The 19,633-nt window shown below is 44.1% G+C and overlaps 1 protein-coding gene across 1 annotated transcript in view; it reads left to right on the top strand.

Annotated features, from left to right (window-relative positions):
• Positions 1 to 583: 583 nt before the first annotated feature.
• The window catches only part of LOC126092201 (inactive pancreatic lipase-related protein 1), a 208,545-nt gene continuing 189,495 nt past the window's right edge, over positions 584 to 19,633 (top strand). The window contains exon 1 of the mRNA XM_049907691.1: positions 584 to 811. The gene's annotated coding sequence lies outside the window, so the exon portion shown is untranslated. The remainder of the gene's footprint in view (positions 812 to 19,633) is intronic.

The raw sequence follows: 19,633 nt of genomic DNA, 5'->3' as shown, positions 1-19,633 counted from the left end.
TATGTTATGTTAACATTCAAACACAACGATGTGATGGACTTACAACTTTTGTAAATCACATTGTAATATATACTCTTGTGTTTGTTTTAGCATTGATAATGACCTGACACAGGTCGAAATCTGATCTGCGTTGTGACTATAAATGTCATATTAAAGCAACTTAATTCTACGACTGATTGCTGCGCTATCTAACCCAATATAACCACAGTCGTTGGCTGCACCCAGACCATGGAGGGCAACCTGATAAAATATCTGTGTTATACTGTCAGGTTGACAACTTTTCTCCTCGCCCTAGTATCAGCACATTTCTTAATATAGTATTTTCGATTCGTCCTTTACTTTTGTGATGCGCCTTCTAAATTGAGCCTTTTCAAGGGCGTGCGCGCCCCGAAAGTGAGGTGGGCGCGGGCCCTCGCGGAGGCGAAGGTGAACCACTCTCACCTGTGGCGGCGCCCCTCACTTTCTCGCCACAGGCGGCGCGCCGCCCCGCCCCCCTCGCGTCGCTTTCTTCGGCGACGCCGACCAAAAGCCCTGGAGCCACGACCCTCCAGCCGCAGTCCGCGCCAGCTCGCGATCCGCAGCCGCCGCCGCCGCCGCCGCAGCCACTGCCTGAATCCCCCCGTCTGCCGCGCTCTCCAGTCGCGGTCCCAGCGTGACACACATACCGAACCAAGTGTTGTGCGTGCTCGTCGTGACAGTTGCTAGGACGCTACAGAGCACTTCGCCTGCAAACAAGTAGTGCAGTGTGTGCTTCGTCAAACGCAATTTCTTCCTCGAGTCTCCAGCCCACGTCGAAGTAACTTTCAGATAGGTAAGTGATGAAATTGTAAAGCACTGTTACAAGTCATTGACAGTGTGTGAGAAATAAGCTACTATTGAGAGAATCAAGTCGTTTTATGTAGGCCGTATACGTTAACTATAGCTCTGAAACAGTAGCAGAAGAAAATACAGTATCTAATTATTTCTCACTTCTTTTATACACCGTAACACGTTCTTGAGCCTTATGCTGCAACCTGACTGATAAAGAAGCTGTACAGGGTGAGGAAAAACAAATTGACCAAAAGTGAATGGCAGAAGGACATCATCACACGAATGAATTTTGCTATAAGACCTAGAGGTTGCAGCTGAATATTTACGGCGCGATGCCAGCTTGAAACGTTCGTTAGTTTGAACATTTGGTACGACATACTTATGTTAATATGTGGTGGCAAGCTTGTGTACAAGAGCTTTCTTGTTTTTCATTTATTTTGCCGTTTTTAGGCTGTATTGAAACATGAAACATTAACATGTGATTGTGGTTCAAATGGATCTCAGCACTATGGGACTTAACATCTGTGGTCATCAGTCCCCTAGAACTTAGAACTACTTAAACCTAACTTACCTAAGGACATCACACACATCGATGCCCGAGGCAGGATTCGAACCTCCGACCGTAGCGGTCACGCGATTCCAGACTGAAGCGCCTAGAGCCTAACATGTGACAGTTTTAGTTTCTGTAGAAGTGCTGAATGGCACGTCAGCTAAGTACAATACACGTGTAAATCATGATTTAAGTTTTTTTTTTTTTGTTCTCATAGTGACATTTCATTAGTCCGCACATGTTGTTTACATATACACTTCCTCTGAATTACATTTCATTAACATTAATGACGTCCATATGTCAGATTTAAATTATGTTTCTGTAGCGCCGAAATTGTGTAACTGCGACCCTTAGTTTCTACATTCAAATTCCGTTGTTTGATGCTGTCTTCCCAACTTATGCTTTTGGTCAAATTTTTTTTCCACATACTGTATATAAAGGTTCTGTTGTTAGACTGGTGCAGCAACCCCAAACATAACAGCGGTAACGTTTGTTGTGCTACGACGGATTAGAGCAGCAGCTGTTGCGTGCCGCCCAGAGTGGCCGAGAGGTTCTAGGCGCTACAGTCTGGAACCGCGAGACCGCTACGGTCGCAGGTTCGAATCCTGCCTCGAGCATGGATGTGTGTGATGTCCTTAGGTTAGTTAGGTTTAAGTAGTTCTAAGTTCTAGGGGACTGATGACCTCAGAAGTTAAGTCCCATAGTGCTCAGAGCCATTTGAACCAATTTAGCTGTAGTGTACATTCTAGGAGTGAAGTTAGACGCCACAGTAAAATTTATGTTTCTCAGTGACCGGATTTGACTGTCATGCATCTACATACGACTTATCTACAAAAAATTTGACATTCCTACCTTCACTGCGTAAACTCCACCAACAAACGTACATACAGAGTGTTCCAGGGGAAATGGTCACTATTCAGAAATATCACAGGAACAATCATTTAAAGCAAAAAAAAAAAACTTTATGTGGACATATGTGCAACTCCGAAGGGTTCCCGAGATGGAATACGTTCATCGTATGTTGTTGTTTATTTTTAGCATTATTCAGTAAACTGTCATTGTTTATAACATACAACAATAGTATAGAGGAATTCGTGACGAACAGTTTGACTCAGGACACTTATGGTCTACCAACTCGGGAAACTACCTCAAATTGGCCTACAAAAACTACCTAAGCTGCAGCGCATGCGCGTCGCGGGAAGGTTTTAATGTTCTCCTGTTCACTTTGCGCAAGCTGTTAGTCCTAGAGAAAAAAGGAATAAGACCTTTCTTGTAGGAAATTTAATGTACTTTAATTTTGCCGTAACATGTTATCGCTAGAGGGGGTGATTTTCAAGTTATTCAAGAAAAACCTACAAAACCGTCGTAAATGTTTTCTTTTTCGGAAACCCTTTGGAATAGGGCATATGTCCATATAAAGCTTTTTGCTTCAAATGAGCGTTCCTATCTTACCGTGAATATTGATCATTCCGCCTGGTAAGCCCTGTATACAATAAATCTGACAAAAAGCTCACGCTTAGCGGTGAAGCCACCACTGTCTCGAGTGCCACTAATCGGCTATATCCCTGCCCTGTGCTGCTATATGCATTTCACTTACACCGGGTGCTATAAAATTCTCATCAACTTTCTTATATAAGCAGTTTGTAATGTTAAGTTGCTTTATAGATTTTTTTAACTGTACAAAACATGGAGAATCGATGCTTAACGTCCTCAACAGTCCGCTGCAGTAATAAAATTTTACTGTGAACGTGAGTTTCCGCATGTAGTACTACTCTGTCATAACACTTCGTCCTGTTTGTGAACAGAAAACTGGGCTACACCCTCCTAAAGTCGAATTTGATATATATGGGCACGATTTTCAGGTGCCTGTTAAACTGTCTAGTCGTGAATATTAGTCGGTATGATGGTGGAAACTATGGCAGGTAAACCCTAAAAACGAATTGTGTGACATATGTAGCATTTAAAGATGAAGTGTAGGTTCCGAAAAGCGTTCGATGCATTGCAACAGCTGATAATGGACGTTTCTTCTTCTTCGCTGTCATTTCAACTAAAGCTATCGAGCGAGGCTGTGAAACAGTTGATGCGGAACTCGTTACTGTTGGGAGTGAAGTTCAAATCCTCGTACGGCCATTTGGGTTTAGGTTTTCTGTAATTTACATACACTGTTTGAGGTAAACCCTGGAACAGTTCGTTACACAAAGGACACGACTACTTTTCGGGCCCACCGTTGTCCTATCCAAGCTTGTGTCTTCTCTCTAACTTTATCATCAACGAGACGTTAAGTCAAATTGTTCCTTCAGCTTGCTGTTTCACATAAGTTGCTTGATAGCATATTTTTGTGAAACTACAAATATGGGTTTCATATCGGCTGAAAAGTGCTTTTTCATGTTCGACCGAACTGCAGTCCTATTAACGAGATCTTAGGACTGACTAGTTTCTTTCAGAGTGTTTCACTCCACTGCGCAATCCTGGCGACGCAGTAATTGCGTCATATTTCCAGGGTTTAAGACAGGCACGTCAGACCAGGCGTATCGAAAATAAAAAGCAGGTGATCTGAATAATGTTAGTTTCACTTGGCGAAGTATTTGGAGTTTTAGAAGCGATCGTCTCTCCAACAGTGACGTTAGAGACATCCCACTAATACAGCTTGAGAAGAATCAGTGAATATACTGAACTGTAGCGGCCTTTGTGTGAAATTGTTAGGAAATCCAACGGAACCCTTAATCAGCGTAGCCAAACGACTATCCGGCTGTCACATCTCCCGCAGATTAGCTCAGTGAGACAATGTTTGTGGCACATTGCTAGGTTTGTACAAGAAATTAAAATAGGAAGAAAAGTATCTACAAAAGATCCTACCAATAGTTTAACGCAATGAATAAAACAACCGTTTCTTAACAGCGTTCGGGAGCACCTTGTTATCACTTGAGGTCACAAGCTTAATATCGTGTGTTCGTGTCAACAACAGCTGATAATATTCGTGCTACCAGTTAATGGAAATGAGAGAGTGAGACAGTCGTATTAGCTTTCTTACTTTAGGAGGAGCACAGAACATTAGGGTATGGTGCTGAATTTTGTGTCTAAATGTACGAGGAAGTCGTTTTGAAAAAAACTGCATCTCTGAATCTGTAGATGGAACACCGCTTCAGCAGCAAAAAGTTTTAGAAAGAGGCGAACTGTAGTCGTAGGTATTAATTTTGTGTACTTACGATCAAGAAGAAGAGTTCGTTGCTTATTCGATTGAACCAGTAACTTAGGTTTTTATGCAACGTCATCCCGAGTCAAATATTCCGGTTTTGTCACTTGTACCACAGCGTTTTCAGTCACTTATGAAACAGTTTAAAAAATAAGTGTTACGATATGAATAAAAGTATTTTTTGTAAATTATTTCTGTTTGAAATTTGCGTTCTTTTTTCGAAAACTGTGATCTTACACAATTCGGAGGTTTTCGTGCATTTGATAGAACGTTGACATAGATCAGGTTAACTAAAGCAAACGAACACTGATTCTAAACTGAACTTTCTAACTGTGTGTTCTACCAGTGACTGCCACACAACTGATTTTGTGGAACTACCGTGCCTACATTGGTGTCAACAAAACGATGGACGAAGTATCATGCGTTTGAACAGTATAATCAAGGAAAATTCAGTTTGTTGCTCTAAATATTGCCGTAAATACTAAAAAATTAACAGTTACAAGATTCTTAAATGTTATTTCATATTTTACTTAGGTTATAGTACATATCTTTTTTTCCTAAATAAGGCATGGCAGAAGACTGTTCAGCTTGCTTCACCACCGTGATGGTGTAGCCACTGTACTCTGCTGTATCTCTTTGGAGTTTCAACAGCGATCGGTAATGAAATGTTCCGTATTTACTCTAGTTCAAAGAAATCTATGATCTGGCTCACAGACTTTACCTTGTAAAAAGTTAGTTTCGCGTTCCCACAGAGACAAATCTCGCCCGACCAACCACCGTGTCGTCCTCTGCTATTGGTATCATTGGGAGCAGTGCGGAGGGGGACGGCATCAGCACGCCGCTCTCCCGGGCGTTGCCGGGTTTCTTGAGCTTGGAACCGCCACTAATTGATCGAGTAGCTCCTCAGTTGCGCTCTCCAGGTTGAATTCATCCCGTACCAGTTCTCCTACTAAGGAAAGATCCCTGGCAGTACCGGAAATCGAACCTGGTCTCCTGCAAACCAGGAAGCCACTCTGATCACACGGCTACGGAGGTGGACTGACGTTAACCTGTAAATTTAGGAAACATAAGCAGCTCTTTGTTAAGAAAGTTGCTGTCACCTTTTGAAACGGCGAACGCAAAACACCCTTCGACGCTGTGTCATCATTATTGTGTAATGAACGAGCGAGTGAGCGGTCTAGCTCCACTAATGAGACTCCCACCGTCATCCACATCAACTGGAAGCTTAGAACTGGTGCCAACTTGTAGTGTCGATGGGTAAGTTAAAATATTCCCTGAGTTTCTACCTTCATTCATATACAACATATAATCTCACGAAATTGGATGCACCTGGAACACGCTGTACTTCTAACCAGAGCGCGGACCAAGGTACTTTGACAGACTGTTGTGAAGGCCAGAGACATCCATCAGCACGACAGCGTCACGTACTATCGCGTTGGCACACCTGCCTTCACTTTTTACTTTTGCCGCTGGTTAACGTGCTCGGGCTGCATGTTCTGGGGCAGGCGACGTCGGCAGGCGCAGAACGATGCCTGCGTTTTCTCCTGCGATGCTGCAACTGGCGTGGGGAGACCAGTCAAACGGGTTACCGTTCTCGAAATATCTGCGACTGGTGGAACGCAGGTACCAAAGCTCTATATCTCCTAGTATGCCCACTTACCGTACCGGGATGGTCTCCTGAGCACAGCAACTCCTCTCGCCCCACGTACACTATCTGATCAAATATGTCCAGACGCCTATTAGTGGACATTAATATGGGGTGTGGCCAATCTGCGCCTTTATGACGGCTTTAAATCTGCTGGGTTACTTTCAGTGAGGTGTCTATGGAGGAACGGCAGCCCGTTCTTTCCCAAAATCCAAAATCAGAGAGGGTAGTGATGTGGGACGCTGGTGCTTGGAGCCACGTCGACGTTCTAACACATCCCAGACCTCTACCATTGCGTTTTAGATTGCGACTCTGGTCGTGTTAATGTATTTATAAGGTTTAAACTTTAAGCTGATACCAGCCACAAGTGTAATTTGAAAAAGTTTATCTCACTCAAACCAATAAGGGTTTCTAATTCTTACAAATCCATTTTCAGATAGCTTCCAACAACTTTCCTTTGCTTCCTGTTAGGGCCTCGTTTTGTATTCGTCACTGGTGTGACGCTGTGATGGATGTTTCTGTGTGACGAGAACGTCCTGTGTTTGTTTTTCACATGATAAAGTTAACACATATTTGCACATGGACTGTGTAAGGCCTATATAATTCCCTGTGAACTGCTACAATATACACATGTTATGGAAGCACATACGCTCGTCATTTGCAGAACGTGGCCCAGCTTTACACGAGTAACAAAAACAATAGTTTCAGAGATGAACGAGTAAGTAAGATGTTAAGTTGTATAGAGTGTATGGGCACAGTAAAGTGTGTACACAAAAGTTTATTCAACGCACATTCACAGCTTCACGTTGAGTGAAAAACTCTACTGCAGCTATACGACTACTTTATTTAAAAAGCGCGACCGGTTTCGTAACGTTAGTTACATCCTCAGGTGAAGTCCTGAACAGAGAGAAAGCGTGAAATAATGCCTGGACGCTACAGTCTTGGATAAAAAAAGAATCGTTAGACCTTTGCCAAACATGGATGAATGCAAGTAAAACACGTAAAATGTCGTGCTGGCCAATTCTTACTGGTACAACATGATACTGGAGTACAACTGGTATTAAATTTTTCGCCGATTGCTAGAATTTCACGCCATTTTAAAAATCATGTCCAGTTCACCATGGCCTAGCGTGAAGGGGGGGAGGGGTCAATAGCCAGAACCTAAGCAGGAATATAAATACACCGTTAAAATACTGTGTAGCGTGGGAAGGGAGGGGGGCGGGGGAGAGGAAGGGCCTGAACGGAAGAAAATAGAAAAAAAGGAGAAAAGCGTATCATATACTAATGGGTCAGACGAGTGCGTACAAGACAACGCCGCAGCTGACCGCAAACTAACACGTAAACAAGCGATGGACCACTAGATAAGTGTCGCATGGGCAGAAGATATAAGGAGGACTCGGTGTGAATACTAGGAAACGGGTGTACACGACATTCCAAAGTCAAATATTTGCGATAGAAAATATAAATGGGGTACTATTGGCAGACATAAATGGAAAACTAATAAAAATGTTAAAACTCTTTGAAAAACTAAGATGAGAGGGACCCTTAAAGAATCAGACCGCAAAATGACGCAAAGATAGCCTTCTTCTTCGTCTCTCGCCACGTCTCCCCCCCCCATGCTTGAGTCTTCCGTTTTGACATGGCAGAAGTATGCCACAAGCAGCCATTTTCAGTTGAGGGCAATGTCTGCCTGAGCGCGTTTTGCTACAGAATACGTCGAAATTACGAAGCCCGGGATCTACAACGCTAGCAAACAATTGCCATTTTTAGTAGATTTTTTAGTAGATTTTTAGAAGATACATATAAGAACGTTCTTTCAGGTATCTTTTGTGTTTCCTCTGACTGTGTTATGTGCGGGCTTAGTGCCAGCGAATCTACCTTTGCGTCATGCCGTTCTTACGGAAAACAGTCTTCATGTGACGAAAAGCTCTCGCGTTTGAAGCCGGGCCGGCTGCTGTGGCCGAGCGGTTCTAGGCGCTTCAGTCTGGAACCGTGCTGCTGCTATGGTCGCATGTTCGAATCCTGCCTCGGGCATGGATGTGTGTGGTGTAGTTCTAAGTCTAGGGGACTGATGACCTCAGATGTTAATTCCCATAGCGCTTAGAGCCATTTGAATCATTTTTGAAGCCGGGTTGCAGCGTTAAGATAACGCGATGTTTCGATGAATGTCGTACCCATCGTCTTTTGGCGTAGTGTATTCCGGGTAAGTCTACATTCAGACGGTGTTCAGGTGTTCCAATTCCTTAGTGATACTCTGCGAGTTACTCACAGTGCTAGACCTGTGCACCTCTTTTCTGGGGCACTCACCTTCCTCCTTGTGGATGGGGAGGGGGGAGGGGAGGTGTGGAAAAACGTATCGGTGCGCGTCATTTCCCGGTACAGCGTGGACGTCGTGTTGTCAGCTTCCCTTCAAGTAGGGCTAGGGGGCATACAGATGAGCCACGCGCTCGCCGTTCAGCAGTGACTTTCTCATCGAAATTCATAATGAGCACTTTATTGATTATCGAGAAACTGCAGAGACATAATAATGATTCTCTTTCATTTGTCAAGCAGTTAGATGTTAAATTGCACGTTAGTATTTGACACACTGGTTCCCTTTTCGTGGGGAATATTGAACCAAAAGTTCAATAACAGTCTACACGTCTCAGGGGCCATGAGTACAAGGCATTTTCCTTCTGTACTTAACATAATGCAAGCAAAACTCAAGAAAAATGAACGCACGTTCGCAGGATTTGTCGACGTAGAAAAAGTGCTCAGCAATGTAAAATGGAGCTAGGCGTTCTAAAATGTAAGAGAAATAGGTCTAAGCTATGGGGGAAGACAGGTAATATATAATTTGTACACGTACCAAGAAGGAACAATAACAATGGATGGCCAATAACGAAAAGCTCGAAAGCGTATAAGACGAGGCCGTAGTCTTTCGGCCCTGTTGTTCAATCCATACATCGAAGAAGCGATGACTCAAGCAAAAGAAAGGTTCAGCACTGGGATTGAAATTCAAGGTGAAAGGATATCAGTGATAATATTCGCTGACCACGATGTTATTCTTAATGAAATTGAGGAAGAAATGGAGAACCTACTAAATGATATGAAAAATCTAATGATCGTATTTTATTGATTGAGAGTAAAGAGAAGAAAGAGGAAAGTAAGTGGAAGTGGCAGAAATGAGAGTAGCGATAAAAAGAGAGTGATAATTGGAGACCACGAAATAGACGAAGTGAATGAATTATGCTGCTTTGGAAGCAAGATTACAAGATTACAAGTGACGACGCAAGAAGGACATAAAAAGCAGACTAGCACAGGCAAAACGAGCATTCATGGCCAAAAGAGGTACCATACATCAGCTTTTATTTGAGGAAGAAATTTCCGAAAATGTACATTTGGAGCACAGCGTTGTATGGCAGTAAGCTATGGACTGTGGTAAAACCGGAAAATAAGAGAATCGAAGAATCTGAGGTAAGGTGTTACGAAAGGATGTTGAAAATTAGGGGGACTGGTAAGGCATGAGGAGGTTGTGAGCAGAATCTGCGAACAAAGGAACATATGGGAAACAGTGACAAAATAAAGGGCATGACATTAAGTCAAACAAGCCATGAGGGAATAACTTCGATCATACTTGGGGGAGTTACTGACGGCAAAAACATTTAAGGGACGTCAGAGATTGGAATAAATATCCGAGGAGATTGTGGGGAAGATTGAGGTGAAAATGTTGACACAGGAGATGAATTCGTGGGCTGATGATTTAAAAACATGGCTTTCTGTTGTGAATATCACTTTTTCCAAAGCAGAGACGACCACTGGAAGCTTCAGCTCGGTTTATACTAAAGAAGGCAGTCATTACGGTGGAGCGTCATAAGGCGAACAAGCATCTACTTTCCACCTGCAGTCAGATACGTACACCTGTGTCTAATGGCCTCAATTCAGTGCTCAAAATAAAAGACTGCTGCCTTATACTCACAGTCCGAGCAGTCAGCAGTCAGTTTTGTTGTTCTTTCACGCACGAGTAAGTTGTCAGAATCCGTGTCGAGAGCTACGACCACCTCCACGCGTCGCGAGCAAGGAGGACACTAGTTTTGTTTGCTTTTATGACGCTGAATACAGGAGGAAAAGGTTCCTAAATCAGATGCTGGTCAGTAACATAAAAATACTCTGTGCCTACGCTAATCACATAAGTGGAAGAGATGCAGTTATGTCACTACTATCAATGACACACTAAATACGCGGACATGGGACGAAGTACCTTGTACAGGAGACACTACTGCTATTACACTGCGCACATAAAGCAGATACTGTTAAAAGGGCGGGTGCGGTACCCACGTTCAAATCGTCACCAGTATTCATCTCAGCATATACTCCCCCAAAATGTGAAAGTAATTGAGTATAGCGTGGATAGTCTTGTTACGTGTAAAGACTTTTTGATGACAGAAGTTTCATTTTTAGTCTTTTTAAATTTCTCAGACTTTCCAGTGGTTCTACGAAGTCAGCAAACCTATCCGGTTAGCAAGTATTCATGGTGGCGAAGAAAAAGGAGGGAAAGACTGTACTTCTCATACTTCAATCCGCAACTGCATCAGATTTCCAGTTAGAAGTTATTTTTTCTGGATCAGGCTATAGTTTTATTTGAAATATGTACAAGGCCGTGCCAAAAAGTAAAGCCTCTAAATTCTTTATGTAAAAACTCTTACAGAATTTTAAATAAAACAAATTTTACTAGCATTCTACATTTTCATTCTTCGTGTCTACATATTTGTTCCTCAACGTTGCCACCCTGGTGACAAACTCATTTCTCCCAACTAGAGACCAGGTTGCTCCTACTGTCGCTTTACAACGTTTGACGTTGCTGGTGGAGCCACAACCTCATCTCTGCTTGCACCATTTCATAACTATGAAAGTGAAAACTATATGGGGGACGATATCAAATCAAATCAAATTATCTCATGAACAAACAAGTTTAAGCCATTTCTAAATATAATCGCTGACTCGAGTATGGGTTGTGTTTAAGAGTTTTCAATATAGAGCTTACTAAATAAGCGAATTACGTCGTTTGATGGTAACGCGGAATGTTGTTGCATGGTTTCACACTGAAAGGTTGCTAGTGACATCTTTCTGAATATATTTCTTTATGAAAAGCTGCCTGACAGCGCCCAAGAAAGTGAAATAAGGTGGTGCTGCACTGAATAATGTACGAGGACGTACTGAAAAGCAATTCCTCCGAATTAAAGCTTTTTAAATAAAGCAAACGTTGTTAGCATTCTACATCTTTATTCCTCATGTCTGCATATTTGCACCCGTCTGCCGCTAGAGTGTACCGGGCAACATGGCGGTGCGTGAGAAACAGCGTGCTATAATCATATTTCGAATCTGAAGAGTTCGTTCACACATGGAACACCCTCTCGTTTAGCATGACAACGCCAGACTAGACGCGAGCGCTGCGACATCTGCAACGATCCGAGGCCGTGGGTTCACTGTCATCGATCGTCCCCCATATAGTTTTCATTATTTTGTGTCAGCGAGAAAATGCTTCGATAAATTTTGAAAATATGTGTAAAGTTTGTATTGTTCCACGAACAATACGAGCCTGGAATAGAAGGGAGAACCGATAGAGGTACTGAAGGTACCCTCCGCCACACACCGTCAGGTGGCTTGCGGAGTATGGACGTAGATGTAGATGTAGAAGTCGCTAAGTCTCGCACTCTAAAATAAGGGCTGAATACTTATAGTACACTACTGGCCATTAAAATTGCTGCACCAAGAAGAAATACCGACGATAAAAGGGTATTCAGTGGACAAATATACTACAACTGACATGTGACTACATTTTCACGGTGCATTGATCCTGGGAAATCAGTACCCAGAACAGCCACCTTTGGCCGTAATAATGGCCTTGTTACGACTGGGCATTGAGTCACACAGACCTTGGATGGCGTGTACAGATACAGCTGCCCATGCAGCTTCAACACGATACCACAGTTCATCAAGAGTGGTGTACTGTGACGAGCTAGTTGCTCGGCCACCATTGACCAGACGTTTTCAATTGGTGAGAGATCTGGAGAATGTGCTGGCCAGGGCAGCAGTCGAACATTTTCTGTATCCAGAAAGGCCCGTACAGGACCTGCAACATGCGGTTGTGCATTATCCTGCTGAAATGTACGGTTTCGCAGGGATCGAATGAAGGGTAGAGCCACGGGTCGCAACTCATCTGAAACGTAACGTCCACTGTGCCGTCAATGCCAACAAGAGGTGAGCGAGACGTGTAAGCAATGGCATCCCATACCATAACGCTGGATGATACGCCAGTACGGCGATTATGAATACACTCTTCCAATGTGCGTTCACTGCGATGTCGCCAAACACGGATCCGACCATCATGATGCTGTAAACAGAACCTGGATTCATCCGAAAAAATGACGTTTTGCCATTCATGCACCTAGGTTCATCGTTGAGGACACCATCGCAGGCGCTCCTGTCTGTGATGCAGTGTCAAGGTAATCGCAGCCATGGTCTCTGAGCTGATAGTCCATGTTGCTGCAAATGTCGTCGAACTGTTCGTGCAGATGGTTGTTGTCTTGCAAACGTCCCCATATGTTGACTCAGGGATCGAGACGTGGCTGCACGATCCGTTACAGCCATGCGGATAAGATGCCTGTCATCTCGACTGCTAGTGATACGGCGCTGTTGGGATCCATCACGGCGTTCCGTATTACCCTCCTGAACGCACAGATTCCATATTCTGCTAACAGTCATTGGACCTCGACCAACGCGAGCAGCAATGTCGCGATACGATAAACCGCAATAGCGATAGGCTACAATCCGCCCTTTATCAAAGTCGGAAACGTGATGGTACGCATTTCACCTCCTTATACGCGGCTTCACAACAACGTTTCACTAGGCAACGCCGGTCAACTTCTGTTTATGTGCGAGAAATCGGTTGGAAACTTTCCTCATGGCAGCACTTTGTAGGTGTCGCCACCGGCACCAACCTTGTATGAATGCTCTGTAAATCTAATCATTTGCATATCACAGCATCTTCTTCCTCTTGGTTAAATTTCGCGTCTGTAGCACCTCATCTTCTTGGTGTAGGAATTTTAGTGGCTAGTAGTGTATGTGTATTGTGCGTGATATGAGTTAGATAGTTTCGAACTTGATTATTATGTTAAACCTTTAATGCAAGATTACTATTCTTAAAAAAGAAGAGCGTAATAGCAACTCTGAATAATTTTGGTCTACTGAAGGCTTTTTTTATGATTAGTTAGTTGAGTTTCCATGTTAGTTTACGAAACTCCACTCTGTCATCAACGGTTTTCTGAAAACCTTGGAGCTGGTAGCACACGCACACGAGCAAACACATACTTATACACAGACTAACCGTGCGAGTTGGCGCAATGGTTAGCACACTGGACTGGCACTCGGGACGATGACGGTCCAAACCCGCGTCCGGCCATTTTGATTTAGGTTTTTCCGGAGGTTTCCCTGAATCGCTTCAGGCAAATGCCAGAATAGTTCCTTTGAAAGGGCAGGGCTGATTTTCTTCCCCATCCGATTCCAAAATCGGACTGGAGCGATAACCTCGTCGTTTAGTCCCCTTCCCCAAATCAACCAACCAACACATATACACTCCTGGAAATGGAAAAAAAACACAGTGACACCGGTGTGTCAGACCCACCATACTTGCTCCGGACACAGCGAGAGGGCTGTACAAGCAATGATCACACGCACGGCACAGCGGACACACCAGGAACCGCGGTGTTGGCCGTCGAATGGCGCTAGCTGCGCAGCATTTGTGCACCGCCGCCGTCAGTGTCAGCCAGTTTGCCGTGGCATACGGAGCTCCATCGCAGTCTTTAACACTGGTAGCATGCCGCGACAGCGTGGACGTGAACCGTATGTGCAGTTGACGGACTTTGAGCGAGGGCGTATAGTGGGCATGCGGGAGGCCGGGTGGACGTACCGCCGAATTGCTCAACACGTGGGGCGTGAGGTCTCCACAGTACATCGATGTTGTCGCCAGTGGTCGACGGAAGGTGCACGTGCCCGTCGACCTGGGACCGGACCGCAGTGACGCACGGATGCACGCCAAGACCGTAGGATCCTACGCAGTGCCGTAGGGGACCGCACCGCCACTTCCCAGCAAATTAGGGACACTGTTGCTCCTGGGGTATCGGCGAGGACCATTCGCAACCGTCTCCATGAAGCTGGGCTACGGTCCCGCACACCGTTAGGCCGTCTTCCGCTCACGCCCCAACATCGTGCAGCCCGCCTCCAGTGGTGTCGCGACAGGCGTGAATGGAGGGACGAATGGAGACGTGTCGTCTTCAGCGATGAGAGTCGCTTCTGCCTTGGTGCCAATGATGGTCGTATGCGTGTTTGGCGCCGTGCAGGTGAGCGCCACAATCAGGACTGCATACGACCGAGGCACACAGGGCCAACACCCGGCATCATGGTGTGGGGAGCGATCTCCTACACTGGCCGTACACCACTGGTGATCGTCGAGGGGACACTGAATAGTGCACGGTACATCCAAACCGTCATCGAACCCATCGTTCTACCATTCCTAGACCGGCAAGGGAACTTGCTGTTCCAACAGGACAATGCACGTCCGCATGTATCCCGTGCCACCCAACGTGCTCTAGAAGGTGTAAGTCAACTACCCTGGCCAGCAAGATCTCCGGATCTGTCCCCCATTGAGCATGTTTGGGACTGGATGAAGCGTCGTCTCACGCGGTCTGCACGTCCAGCACGAACGCTGGTCCAACTGAGGCGCCAGGTGGAAATGGCATGGCAAGCCGTTCCACAGGACTACATCCAGCATCTCTACGATCGTCTCCATGGGAGAATAGCAGCCTGCATTGCTGCGAAAGGTGGATATACACTGTACTAGTGCCGACATTGTGCATGCTCTGTTGCCTGTGTCTATGTGCCTGTGGTTCTGTCAGTGTGATCATGTGATGTATCTGACCCCAGGAATGTGTCAATAAAGTTTCCCCTTCCTGGGACAATGAATTCACGGTGTTCTTATTTCAATTTCCAGGAGTGTATATATATGTATATAAACAGGAGGGGCACGAGAGTCGTCAAGGAATTTCCTGCATAAAGTGTGATAACGTCAGCTTTCGCGAGCACTCGCCGGTTCCAGGAATGACGTTTCCGGACTTGGGCGCCGTGTTGGCAAGCGTGGCCGCGGATTCCCGGAAGCTTGACCACCTCCTGCGTGCCCTGGGAGCGGAACTCGCCGTGACGGTCAGAAGGCGTCGAGGTGCGCCAAGCTTTCGCCGCAACGAAAGCGAAAAGCGGAGATTCAGTTACCACCGCCTTGCGCCACAGACCCGACGGGGGGCAGGAGGTTCAGTGCTTTGTGCTTCACGTGTGGTCTACACAGTTGGAGCATCTTCCTGCGGTCAGAATTTAGAAAGGAAGGAAGGTTTAAGTATAATGTACCGCCAACGGCGAAATCGTTAGAGGCTATTTATTGTGACACACAGACTTTCCGGCTCGTAATGATCCCCACGGATTCCCAGAGTGTGTTACAGAAACTAAAAAATTCCAGCGTCTGATAAACAGGCAAACAGGCATGCCTTGGATGTCTGGATGGCCACAATAGATGCGCGGACATTGGACATTGACGCCCGCATAGTTTGGATATAGGGGCATCAAGGCATTCTGCATAATGAAACTGTTGATCGCTTCGCTCAGAAGAGCATTACGAAAGGATGGTTCAACCCAGCACAAATCGATGGCCAAGAGAGCTGCTTATCACGACTGAAATTATGAACGCCGTACAGCTGAACGTCTCTTCTCGATCGTGGTTCACCTCAGTAAAGCTTAGTAGGCGCCATGTGATCTCTCGCACCAGCATAAGGCTGGGACCCGAGTGTTACCCAGCCCACCTTCACCGGTTGAAAATAATCGCTTCTGGATCCTGTAATTAAAACATAATGGTGGTGGTGGATACAAACTACCTCATATTGGCGTGTACCAAGTACTCGGCTGCATAGGCGGTGTTTTAATAAAAACTGGTTGCGAGGGGCTACACCCTCGCTACAAGTGTAACCGCTTTAGTTCACCGGTTCGACGTATATAAGTATTATTTGCTCACAAACTATTTAAAAGAGGCCGTTATTCAACTTTGACCGGTAAATTGTGTGGATCTAGTCCTCCCATGGAGCCAACAAGGTTCGAAAACATTTTGCATTCTAAACTTATACTCGTAAACGACTCCGTTGTCTAGCTTTCAGTTATAAGTTGCTGTGGATGTCATTCTCCTCTCGAACGCGCCCTGTTTGATCCCCCGGTCGTAATTTTTTTTAATTTATCTGTAAAACTTATCTTTTTACTTCACAATCTTATAATTGTTCTGAAAATTGCACTAATGTTAATTTGTTACTGTTGTAAGTACTGCTGGCTGTCTCCTGTTCATATTTCGGTGTTTTTAATTAACATGAAGTTATGATTGTACATCGAACTTTTTGTTTTTCTACTGTGGAAATTGTAAATATGGTAATACGGTACTTTGGTAACTACTGTTGGCTGTATCGTATTTGGTTCCAAAAGCCAAAAATGAATTAAAAACGTCGTTAGAGAGTAAAGAGAAACTCGGATTGAAGTCATGCGGAAGGGCTACTCCAACTCTAATCATCGTGGCATTCGCCTTGATATGTTTATGGATAACGCGAGGAACTTGAATCTGGATGATCGTATGATGATTCGAATCCCCACCCTCCGCAACACGAGTCCGGCGCCTGAACTACTGCAGCACTTGTTCAAAGAGATGTATCTTAGCGATGGAAAAATTATGGAAACAGAGAAAATCAAAAGCAAAATCGAAAGTGATTTTGTTCATAGTTGTCATTTCTACAGAAAGTGGTATATTTCCATTTCAAAACAAAACCAGTCGTCAGCTGCACAATTGAAATACTTTATTGTTCTTAATGGGTTGCGTCAAATTGATCTATCATGTTGAGCTTGCTAAGGAGTTAAAATTACTGTAGTGTTACAAAGAATTACAGGTTTCAAGTATTTATAAATTAGGTTCCAATTAACTGTTGTATGAGCCGCAGGCACGCTTTCCTCGTGAATACAACTCCAAAACATGCGTTATGGCAGTTTCTCTCGTTTCTCGGAAAGGCAAAGGGAAAATTGCCAGTAGCTCTTAATGTACCTGGACGGACACAAAATCTGACCACTCCACACGTTGCTTAACTTCGGAGCTCCCGCGGCAAGCAGTATATCCAACGAGCCAAGGTCGTTGGCGGTAAAATACAAAGAACTACCGCTAACGACTTTTCCACAGAGCCACCATAAAATTTCATTAAATATAATTCTATACCAGCTTTTGTTAGCCTCTTCAACATAAAATTTATATTGACACTTGACTGGCGTTGCGCCGTTTTATTTAATCAAATGGCTCTGAGCACTATGGTACTTAACATCTGAGGTCATCAGTCCCCTAGAACTTAGAACTACTTAAACCTAACTAACCTAAGGCCATCACACACATCCATGCCCGAGGCAGGATTCCAACCTGCGACCATAGCGGTCGCGCGGTTCCAGACTGTAGCGCCTAGAACCGCTCGGCCACCCCGGCCGGCTGTATTTAATCTTTTTACATGTCTTCGTCATAAATGTTATACACATTTATAATGTTCCTGGCTGTTTACGCACCTACTTGACTCTGTATGTAAGAATAATTATCAGTCCGTCATTGCTATTATCGCGTCTTACACCATACACATTTTGCCCTGGGTCATATTATTATGCTTTGTTAACGAAGGTATGTAATTTTTTGTACTGTAGTTTTCTTTTGAAAACCAGTTTATTTTCCAAGATCGCTATTTTAATTCAATTAGTAGATTACTAGTATCAGCAATGTGTATTGCCATCCTCATATCCATAAAAGCGGGCAGTTGTAGTGACATCACACAGTTCTTACACCACTCACCCATGTGAGGACAATACAATATGCATAAAAAAGTCGAGGCAGTACAATAACGTGTCAGATGTGCTATCATTGTAATGCCTCGACTTTTTGTGGGTATTCTATAGTTCTTATGTGTCAGAGTGGTGTTAGCTCTGTATGATGTAACTAGCACTGCCCGGTTTTATGGATCTGTGGAAGATAATACGTATTGCCGAAACTAGTAATCCACTAACTGTGTTAACATAGCGACCTTGGCAAATGAATTGGTTTTCCAAAGAAGACTACAGTACAAAATCATAGATCACCTCCTGCCAAGTAACCACACGCCAGAGAACCAATACATGAAATGTTTCCCACTCTTAACTATCGCAAATCAGATAATTTTAAATAATGATGTTGGGAAGCATTCCGCTAACAGCTGGTAAAATTGTTGTTGTTGTTGTTGTTTATTAACAACCGGTTTCGCGGCCTAAAGCTGAATCATCAAATGCAACCTACATGGTAAATAGCAAAGTGCAGTGTTACCGCGTTTTGTGGATATTAAAACAAGTAACGGGACGTCTAAAATATACTCACAACGTTAAAAGCCCATAGGCGTACCCATCGCTCCTATTCAAAATTTACTATTCAGTGAATATTGTCAATAATATGGCGAGCTAAAGGCATCAAAGGCGTTCTCCATTATTTGGGAAATATTGCTAATAGGTGGAACCTGTGGTTACAGAGCCATGTTTTAAGCTCGCTGGCGGAACGGAAGCTACCCACGTGAACGGTTTGACGTCATATACTCGAGACTAATAGCGCTGGGTCGCTACCTTCAAAAGCAACAATAACACAGAATTTCATTATGTACTAATACCTAATCGTATTAACTACCAAAATTAGCCGGAATCCAGAATTCAACGTGAACTGTGAAGTTCCTTTTTCATATCTAAATTTTTTCTGCTTCCTTTAATGTATTCAAAATTTGGCTCTTTTTTGTGAAATACTTTCAAATTTTTTAAAGGGCTTGTGATGCTACGCCGCTCTTCGCTAAGTGTGCTGTTAGTGCTGATCGGGGGTTACCTTAAGGTGACGCTGAAATATTATTCGAAATGACTTTCTTGTTTGCTCTATATATTTCATTGGCCAATCATCGCGTGTAATGTAGTATAAACTCGCCGCATTATATTTATTTACCACAGCTTTTTCCTTGTACCTCAGTTTTCTACCTAGATTTGAAAAGTAAAATATTCCCTCTTGCGTCGAGAGAGCGATTGTATATGATTGCTAAAAATTGAGCTATTTCATCAGCATACTCCGAAAGCATCCTAATTTGTATACAGTCTGGACCAGAAGACTTGCATTTATTAATTGATTTAAGTTATTTCGCTACGCGGAGAACCTCCCCGTTTATGTTACTGAGATTGACAGCTCTTCTTGACTGGTATTCTGCAATATTAACTGCATCTTCTTTGATAAAGTGATTTCCCTACGTAGATACTGATTGTCCGCCCGTTGGCATCCTTTACGTAGGGGAAG

Source organism: Schistocerca cancellata, chromosome 7 (genome assembly GCF_023864275.1).
Source record: "Schistocerca cancellata isolate TAMUIC-IGC-003103 chromosome 7, iqSchCanc2.1, whole genome shotgun sequence".
Lineage (NCBI taxonomy): Eukaryota > Metazoa > Arthropoda > Insecta > Orthoptera > Acrididae > Schistocerca > Schistocerca cancellata.
This window is presented reverse-complemented; position numbering and strand designations above follow the sequence as displayed.